This window comes from Pseudochaenichthys georgianus, chromosome 12 (assembly GCF_902827115.2).
Source record: "Pseudochaenichthys georgianus chromosome 12, fPseGeo1.2, whole genome shotgun sequence".
Classification (NCBI taxonomy): Eukaryota; Metazoa; Chordata; class Actinopteri; order Perciformes; family Channichthyidae; genus Pseudochaenichthys; species Pseudochaenichthys georgianus.
In genome coordinates, this window is record NC_047514.1 from 22,106,575 (window position 1) to 22,116,107 (window position 9,533).

Below are 9,533 nucleotides of genomic sequence, written 5' to 3' on the forward strand. Positions count from 1 at the left end.
CGATGCATCAATCCTCTGCTGGAAGGGAAAGCAAGCACATTGTGACTGGGAGACTTCCTCCGCTGCCTGAAAGATGTGTTACATACCGAAGCAGAAAGGGCCTGAGAGGGGAGGGGGGAGGAGTAAGAGAGAAGAACAAATAGTGTTCAGAAAGCAGAAAAGTTGATTTTTATATTATGTAAAATAATGGCTCGATGACTTGAGAAAGAAGGAATCATCATCAAGATACAACATTATATAAAGATTTGGGTGTTATTCAGGCGCCTGCAATTGTAAGACGATATCATTTAATATCACACATTAAACGCATCTGTTTCATTTATATACCAACAAAACGCAACTATGATTTGACAATTGTATTGCTGGGGTCTGTAGAAAACAGTTGTGCTGCTAACGGAAATGGTGACTCATATTTCAAATGTATTTAAGAAAACAACCTATTTTAAAGATGGTTTACTATCGATGTTAACACCTCCCACAATCTGGGGTAAAATTAAGTCAGTTTATTTGTCTTTTCAAAAATATTTAGATCTAGAAGCATGATGTTACGAGTTTACTGCTATAGCTGGTGAGCTAACTGACCCCTGGTTAGTAAAAGAGATCGTTGACCTTCTTTTCTCTGTTCTATTTTGGTTACACTCCCATGGCATTTTGTTCAGTATTGCACACCATTCAATAAAGTTATTACAAATGGAAAGCACTTGGAGCTAGCTAGTGGCACTAGAGAAAAAGTCAGGGGATCTCAAAAGTCTTCCATCTTTATTATCCTGGTAACATGGATGTCACTCTGAACCAGTAATTCACCAACAGACATCGCAAAATGAGTTTGGTTAAGAGACAACATTTAGGTATTGTATCCTCACCACCACCCGGCATGAGGAATGTGAAAAAGCTCATGGCCCAAAAAACTCTTTCCTTCTCTCTTATCGCATGACTGAGTGTATAGGCAGCCAAATAGAGACAACAACAACTACACGTCTGTCATCAACAGACTCACACTGAGACGACAGCTCTCTCTTAGCTTTGTGGTCTGAAACCAGGCTACTCAGGTTTTACTGCCCTTTTGGACAGCTATGGCTTCTTACATTGGCTGACTGTACTCTGGAAGATACAAAGCTATTCCTACTTTTATTTGAGCAGTTTATTGTTGCCACGTCCTCAGCAATAGTCCCTCCCCTCATGTGTCAGCCGTCTAATGATAATAAGGTTAGAAAGGCAATCTGCACGCAACAAGTGGAGACCATGCAGTGTGTCTTTCAGCAGAAACTAAAACATTAAAAGGGGAAAAACCTTGAGGAAACGCCGATCATCAGTTGGAGAGGTCAGCGTTTTCCGAGCCAAATGAACAAGGCAAAAACACATGATCTGAGCCTGCCTGGCACAGTCGCATATATTAGATATGCATACTGTGCACCTGCACTCAACAACACGCTCTAATAACATGCTGCCATTCGCTGTAAGACAAGGGGAAAGTAGACCTGCCAACAAGTCGTCCACCTGCCAATTGGCATGGCTGGAGGCAGACTGATAGGACTTGTCAACACATCTGTGATGACTGACGACAGACCGTGACAAGAAACATTTCTACATCCTCGATACAAACTCCATTCAGTCTGCCCCAACAGAGAGGCATGGCTGAGGCATGCACCAGAAAGAGACAATGATATGGAGAAAAAAGATCATACTGACCCTTTACCCAAAGACCTCTGAACCCTGCCTATCAATCATTGAGTCAACCAACTAAATCCAAAGTCAATCCCCTGACAATCAATATCTCAATTCCCCAAACGGTCTTTAAAGATTGCCACTGACCGCACAACAGCCCATATTGATAACCACGTTTTAAGAGGAATTAATCACCCTTGAAAGATGGATGACTCTGTGGAGGGACTCGATTTTTCTTTTTGCAATGTGTCTAGGGTTGCAACATTTCGGGCATTTTCAAAGATGGAAACTTTCCATGGGAATAAACGGGAATTTATGGGAATTAACTGGGAATTTTCTAAATTGAAGGTTGGCTCTTCATAAGGAACTTAAATATAGTTGGGGAAAGTATATTTGAGCATAATCTTGACTAAAACAAACAGATGCCATTCAAGTACACTTGAATATCCATGCCATTCCTCAATCACATGCACATAGCACACTGCTTACTGCAGTGGTTCACAAAGTGGGGGGCGCAGAGGCATGACAGGGGCGCAAGAGACCAGGAGGAAAAATGGTTATTTAAAAAAAAGATAATTTGAAAAATGATTGATTCGAAAATAATATGACGCAGTACTATTACGTCTGTGTGTGTGTGTGTGTGTGTGTGTGTGTGTGTGTGTGTGTGTGTGTGTGTGTGTGTGTGTGTGTGTGTGTGTGTGTGTGTGGAACGAGCCATTTTGTGTGCGTGCGCGAGAGAGAGAGCGCACCGGTACCGGAGATCGTAGTTGTTAGCTTCTGGTGCTAGCGAGCGACCGGTCGCGGGGAGATTCCCAGTCGATCGCAAGATATGTCTAAAAATAGAACAACAATATTCTATTTTATCATTAATGTCGTATAACATAATCTTCCTGTGCCAGAATAATGCACTTGAAAGCATCAAAGCTTTGTGATTGGCCGTCGTGACCCCATGTGTCGGGGCGTGGCTGGTGGGCAGTGCACTAGTTAGCTGACGTTGTCCGTGTCAACAGGAGTGACAGTCCGCACACACACTAGACCGCAATTATGGCAGAAGCAAAACAAATATATACTTTTCACTCCGAGTGGGAGGATGATTATTTTTGTATCTATTCCAATTCAAAGTCAATCTGTCTCTCATCTGCAATGCCAGCGTGGCTTTATCGAAGAAGGGTAATTTAGGAGCGGCATTTCAAAACAGTGCCCAAACGCTACGAGACGGAATTCCCTCCTGATTCTGCCCTACGCTCCAAAAGGGGAGGGGCCTGAGAGGACAGCTAAATGCACAGCAGTCCATTTCACCAGGCCCAACAACAAGAGCAAGGCTGCTACCAGAGCATCTTATCGTGTCAGTCACGTTCTTGCGAAACACATGAAGTCTTTCAAAGACGGCGAAGTTGTGAAAGAAGCATTCCTGGAGGCTGCCGACGCGCTTTTTGGGCGACAGTCAAAATAACAGTAGCATTTCAACAGGTTTTTGATATAATAAAAACTCAAGTTAGATACCATTATTAATCAGCTGTGAGTTTTAGTTTGTTTGAACTTATTCATTGTAATTATTGTACAAAATGGTATAAGAATGCAAACATTAAGATCTGTTATGTTTAAATTGATTATAGTCTATTATCAATTCAGGTTAAGAAACTAGTGTTGCTTGCATCCTATTTTAAAAAGGCATTTATTTTTATACTCTACTAAAATGCAACAAAAAAAGGTTTGATTCCATTAATGTTGTCTCTTTTATTGCACTTTGGGTGCAGATTCCTGAGTAGCTTCAGATCTGAGTTGTCTCAGTTGTAAGCCTCATTTATACTTTTGTAGCAACACTATTTTTATATAATGGCAAAGAAAGGGTTCAGTCTTTTCTTTTTTTCCTGTGTCATATGTGGCAGCACTGTTCAATGTTTTTGGAAAAGATTACCCACTGTAGTGACGTGCGAATAAACTCCAACTCTGTATCAACAACACTGTTGTGTAACTTCAGTTGAATACTTGTATGTGTGTAGATTAGAAAGAGGTAAGATAAAGGATCTGCAGTATTTTATGAAGTAGGCTATTCATCGTACAAAGGACAGTTGTATACAAGTAGAAGTGTGTATTTACCTGGTAGTAGGCTGTCAGTAATGGCTACGCCTCTCTATTTGGACTGGTAGATCTCGGCAGACTGGCAACTTTAAAAGTAGCTCTCGGTTCAAAAAAGGTTGGACACCCCTACTCCTGCACGGATCAGTCGTCCTGGTCCCTTTGCAGAAAAACAGCCCCAAAGCATGATGTTTCCACCCCCATGTTTCACAGTAGGTATGGTGTTCTTTGGATGCAACTCAGCATTCTTTCTCCTCCAAACACGTCTAGTTGAGTTTTTACCAAAAAGTTCTATTTTGGTTTCATCTGACCAGATGACATTCTCCCAATCCTCTTCTGGATCATAAATGCTCTCTAGCAAACTTCAGACGGGCCTGGACATACTGGCTTAAGCAGGGGGACACGTCTGGCACTGCAGGATTTGAGTCCCTGGCGGCGTAGTGTGTTACTGATGGTAGTAGAGATGTCCCGATCCGATCACGTGATCGGGGATCGAAGCCGATCACGTGATTTTCCAAAAATCGGGGATCGGAATTTTTTTTTTTTATAATTTAATGTTACAAAACAAAAATGACCATGTTCACGTCTTAAAGTCATCCTGAGGACTTAGTTTTGGTTTAAAATTACACAACATCATGTGTGTGTTGCTTTCTTTGGGCTTGTTTTCATAGACCTGGTTGCTTATTTCTCTGAAATCTGGCAACAGAGTGGGCGCAGTGTCTAATAGTAGCAGTAAGCTAACGAGAGGCTACGTTCAGCTGGTGACTCGGGAGTCGGGACAGAGAAAATGTCAGGAGTTTGGAAGTATTATAAAATTGAAAGCGAAGGCAGTGTAACAGCCAGATGCAATGTTTGCAAGGCAGAGGTTCCGCGTGGTGGAAAGAACAGAGCTACGTTTAACAGGACCAATCTAATACGCCACCTGAGAAACAAACACCAACAACAACATGGCGAGTACACAGCGGCCACTCGGGGAACGGCACTGAAACAACCAACACTTTCAGAGGCTTTTAAAAGGAAAGAGAAACTGCCCCAGAACAGTGAAAAGGCCAACACAATAACAGCCAAGATAGCTGAATTCATCGCGTTGGATGACCAGCCGTTATCTGTTATCTTTTTTTTCTCTTAATGCATTGCATAAAGATCGGATCGGGAAAAATCGGTATCGGCAGATTGTCAAAATCAAATGATCGGAATCGGATCGGGAGCAAAAAAAGGTGATCGGGACATCCCTAGATGGTAGCCTTTGTTACTTTGGTCCCAGCTCTCTGCAGGTCATGGACTCGGTCCCCCCGTGTGGTTCTGGGATTTTTGCTCACCGTTCTTGTGATCATTTTGACCCCACGGGGAGAGATCTTGCGTGGAGCCCCAGATCGAGGGAGATTATCAGTGGTCTTGTATGTCTTCCATTTTCTAATAATTGCTCCCGCAGTTGATTTCTTCACACCAAGCTGCTTACCTATTGCAGATTCAGTCTTTCCAGCCTGGTGCAGGTCTACAATTTTGTTTCTGGTGTCCTTTGACAGCTCTATGGTCTTGGCCATAGTGGAGTTTGGAGTGTGACTGTGTGAGGTTGTGGACAGGTGTCTTTTATACTGATAACGAGTTCAAACAGGTGCCATTAATACAGTTAACAAGTGGAGGACAGAGGAGGCTCTTAAAGAAGAAGTTACAGGTCTGTGGGAGCCAGAAATCTTGTTTGTTTGTAGGTGACCAAATACTTATTTTACCGCGGAATTTACCAATTAATTCATTAAAAATCCTACAATGTGATTTCCTGGATTCTTTCCCCCCATTCTGTCTCTCATAGTTGAAGTGTACCAGGATGAAAAGTACAGGCCTCTCATCTTTTTAAGTGGGAGAACTTGCATAATTGGTGGCTGACTAAATACTTTTTGCCCCACTGTATATAGCCCAATATCACAATCTTGAATTTGTAATATTTGCATCCGAAATTTCCTAAACAGTAGTGGATGGAAACATTAGCACTGTCTTGTCGATTTCTTTGTAAAAGTTGTTTAAAATGGTGCGACATTGAATAGAAACTTGACAAGTTACAATACATATTTAGAATAAACTGAAGGGATTAGTACTTTCCACCTTTTACATCCATCAGTATTCGGATGGATCCCATGTTGTGCAGCTCAACCACTACTCAAGACTTACTTAGTTCACCTTACAAGGCATTTTGTTCCATGTAAACATAACCCTCCTGTTTCTCTCAGACTTGCATCAGCACTGCCCCTGCATATTTCTCCTCCTCTGACTTCCTCCTGATTGTTGAGCTGAGCAGAGTCATCTTCAGATCCATCAGTGCAGAGTCATTGCCTGAGGAAACATGGGCCAATTATGGCCATTAATAATAATGGGAGAGCGCATCTGGCATGATGACTGATGGGCCTCTCTCACAGCTCATTTACATGCTTTTGTGTGGCCATCAGCAGCTCCGCTCTAATGTAATGCTCAGCAAATGAGCCTTTCACTGAAAATTGTACGATTCAAGGGTGGAACAGTGGCACTATAGGACGGGACTAACATGGATCTAAAGGAAGGAAAAAGGGCTGATGAAATTGGATATATTTGCAGGAAGATTGGGGGGGTTTATTGTCCCTCTACATGTTGCCATACAAGTACAGACTTCCTGTCTTGTGCCTTGTCTGTGCATGTCTGTGTAAGAGAAAGAGAAGTCAATCCATCAGCATCAATTACGGCGACATGGAGGGAGATTGATTGTGTCTGTGTGGTCAGGTAACAAGCCAACCTCCCACACTCGAACACACACTGCAGATACCTTACATGCACCTGTCAGACACCTGCCCACTTATCCTGTCTCCTTTAATGCCATCCATGTCATTTTATAATGAGCTAAGTGAAAAATTATAGTTAGTTTGAGACAGAGATTCGTGGTCAGTTTTTAATTTCTTGGAGGTAGGTGTCAACGGCACTCAGGGAATCCTTAATCTGTCCTTTAGGTCGGTGGCTGCCTGGAGCCAGAGAACAAAAGGCTGCAGCATGCTGACGTGTGCCCCGCCAGCTGATAAGCCTGGTTGTTAATGGTGTTGGGGTAGATTTCATTACCCCCTCCAGACTGCTCTCATTAAATAAACATCCTCCTGTCACATCCCTCACCCTGCGAGAAGAGCAGTATGCGACGCAGGAGGGGTGAAGAGGAGATGAGGCATGAGTAAAATAGACAATAAAGTGGAATGTTAATGGTAAACTTGTCAATCAAAGTCAAATCAGTCGCAACATTTGTGTTGACATTCTTGCCGAATAGCTTGCAGGGCTGTTTAGCTGGCGGCGAGGCTGCAGGGATGGCTATGCCCGTCTGCTGGTCCAGACATTTGGTGCAGACACTAGGGGTGTAACGGTTCACAAACATTTCGGTTCGGTACGTACCTCGGTTTTTAGGTCTCGGTTCGGTACGTTTTCGGTACACCAGAAAAAATTATCACAAAACATAACATATTTTTTTTTAATTATTAAACTGTGAATAATGTATTCACTCAAATAGATACAAAATATAATAAAATAAACATTAAGGTGCAGCATTTCGATGAACTGAAATAATCTGTATTTGAACTTTACTGTACTAGTACTCACAAAACATAAACTATTAGTTTTGGGTTTTTAATTATTATTAAACTATGAATATTCACTCAAATAAATATAAAATATAATAACATAAACATTAAGGTGCAGCTTTTCGATGAACTGAAATAATCTGTATTTGAACTGTACTGTACTAGCACCTAAGCAGCCAGTTTGACATTAGGACTTGCTTGTCATTGTATTTTCATGTTTTTTTTAAAGAAAAATGTACTTGTCCACATTGCTTGCCGAAAGGGCAGATCTGCTGGCACTAGCAATGTCTCCTGCTGTGGAGAACACCCTCTCTAGGGACAGAGGTAGCAGATACAGCCAGGTAGCGCTTTGCTAACATGGCAACATAAGGATATTTGCCGTTTGTAATAGCTTTGGCTCGGTCTGAAGTTTTTGCGAGTGGTGGAGGCTTAAATGCTAGTGGGAGTTGGGTTTGCACTTTTGGTACCGGTGATATTCACGTTCGGGTGATGCCTTTTCAAATGCAAGTTTGATGTATTGCCAGCCGCGTAACCAATTTTAGTTGAACAATGCGGACAAACAGCTTTGGTTCGGTGCACCTGTCTTTGTCCGTCATCCTTGTACGTAACTGCGAAACCAAAATGTTCCCAAACCGGAGACTTCAATGATGCTGGAGGATTTTCAAGCTCAACTCTATCTGCGTTCGCCATTTCGACAGTTCCTCATATTACTGACTACATTTGAACGCATCCCTCTGACCAGCTCGTCCAATGAAATGACTTGCTCGCTCTATGACGCGTTGAACACAATGGGAGCAAATTACTCTGAATGCTGCGACGCAGCACCTGAGATTACTTCCAAGAAGTTGTTCACGTTCTCAATTTTTTACGTTTAAAGTTATATTCGTTCGGTACACTTCGGTACACACGTGTACCGAACCGAAGGGCCCGTACCGAATAATTTCGGTACGTGTACCGTTACACCCCTAGCAGACACTCATGATGCCCAGCCGATGAAACCTACTGACTTTGATTCCATGACATTTCCCCTAAAATAATCTGGGGGTGTACCAGGTACTGTAGTAGGACTGCACGATATTGAAAAAAACTGACATTGCGATTTCCCCCCCCCTGCGATATATATTGCGTTTTTTTTAACTATATTTAACCGGATGAAGGTATTGTCCTCCTGTGCCTCGCTCATTTTTTACCGGTGTTTTGATGGTCTGCAAACTAGCGGGGCGGGGCCTGCTGTGATCTGATCAAGAATGATTGTGATTGGTGGTTTTCTGTGTATGCAGAGCCTGCATGTCACTCACTCAAGTACCCCTGACATGAGAGCCGCGCAAGTTTTCCTTTTGTAGCAAGCAGCAAAATAATTGTAACATGACGTGTTTGAGTTAATTCACCTACTTAAGCCCTGAGCCTGTTTTTCAGGTCTCAGGCTCGAAAATGACATTCCCAGAACAAATGACCATATCTTCCCTTCTAAAAGGGTTAAATTAATAATATTTTCTCTCAAAGTAATGATAAACCTGTGAGTTGGATGTAGAAAAGTCAGAATCAATATAGATGTTTTTTTATTTTAAAGAAAATTCAGATTGAACATAGTAAAAAACTGTAAATGATAGTGTCCGTCCAAAAACTCTTTTTTACTTATAGTGAAAACTACCCTTGGATGATGGGTTAGTAGACTAAACACTTTAGGAATCCAAAGTACAACATATAATAAGTACTTATTTGCTTAGTTGCTTCAAAGCCACAGATACATTATTAACCTATGGATCAACCGATTCAGCCGCGTTTTTTTCTCGTTTTAATGCCATTGAACACGTCTTTTGATCAGATTGACAGCGAGACGATCTCCCGTAAAGGTACGTGTTGTGATGTCTGTGTTTGTTTCCCCTGTTGCGAGATCGGATCGCTTAGTGATGCTACTATACTTAAATAATCTATGGAGTCTCAGCTTTAATCGGATATATTGTATGTGCAGTTTCGATAAGTAATAAGGGTATCTTTATTTTAAATTCTGTGCTAAAGTGCGTTAGCAATAGGGTTGGGTACCGAGAACCGGTTCCGGTTGCGGCGGGGCGGGAAATGTAGCGTTGTACCTACACTTCCTACAGCGTAACCTGGGACCAGGGCCGCCCGGCCCGTTGCACTGGCGTTATAGATGTTCGCCTAGGGCGCCAGATCTGGGAGGCGCTGCGCTGACAGTTCTGGGAG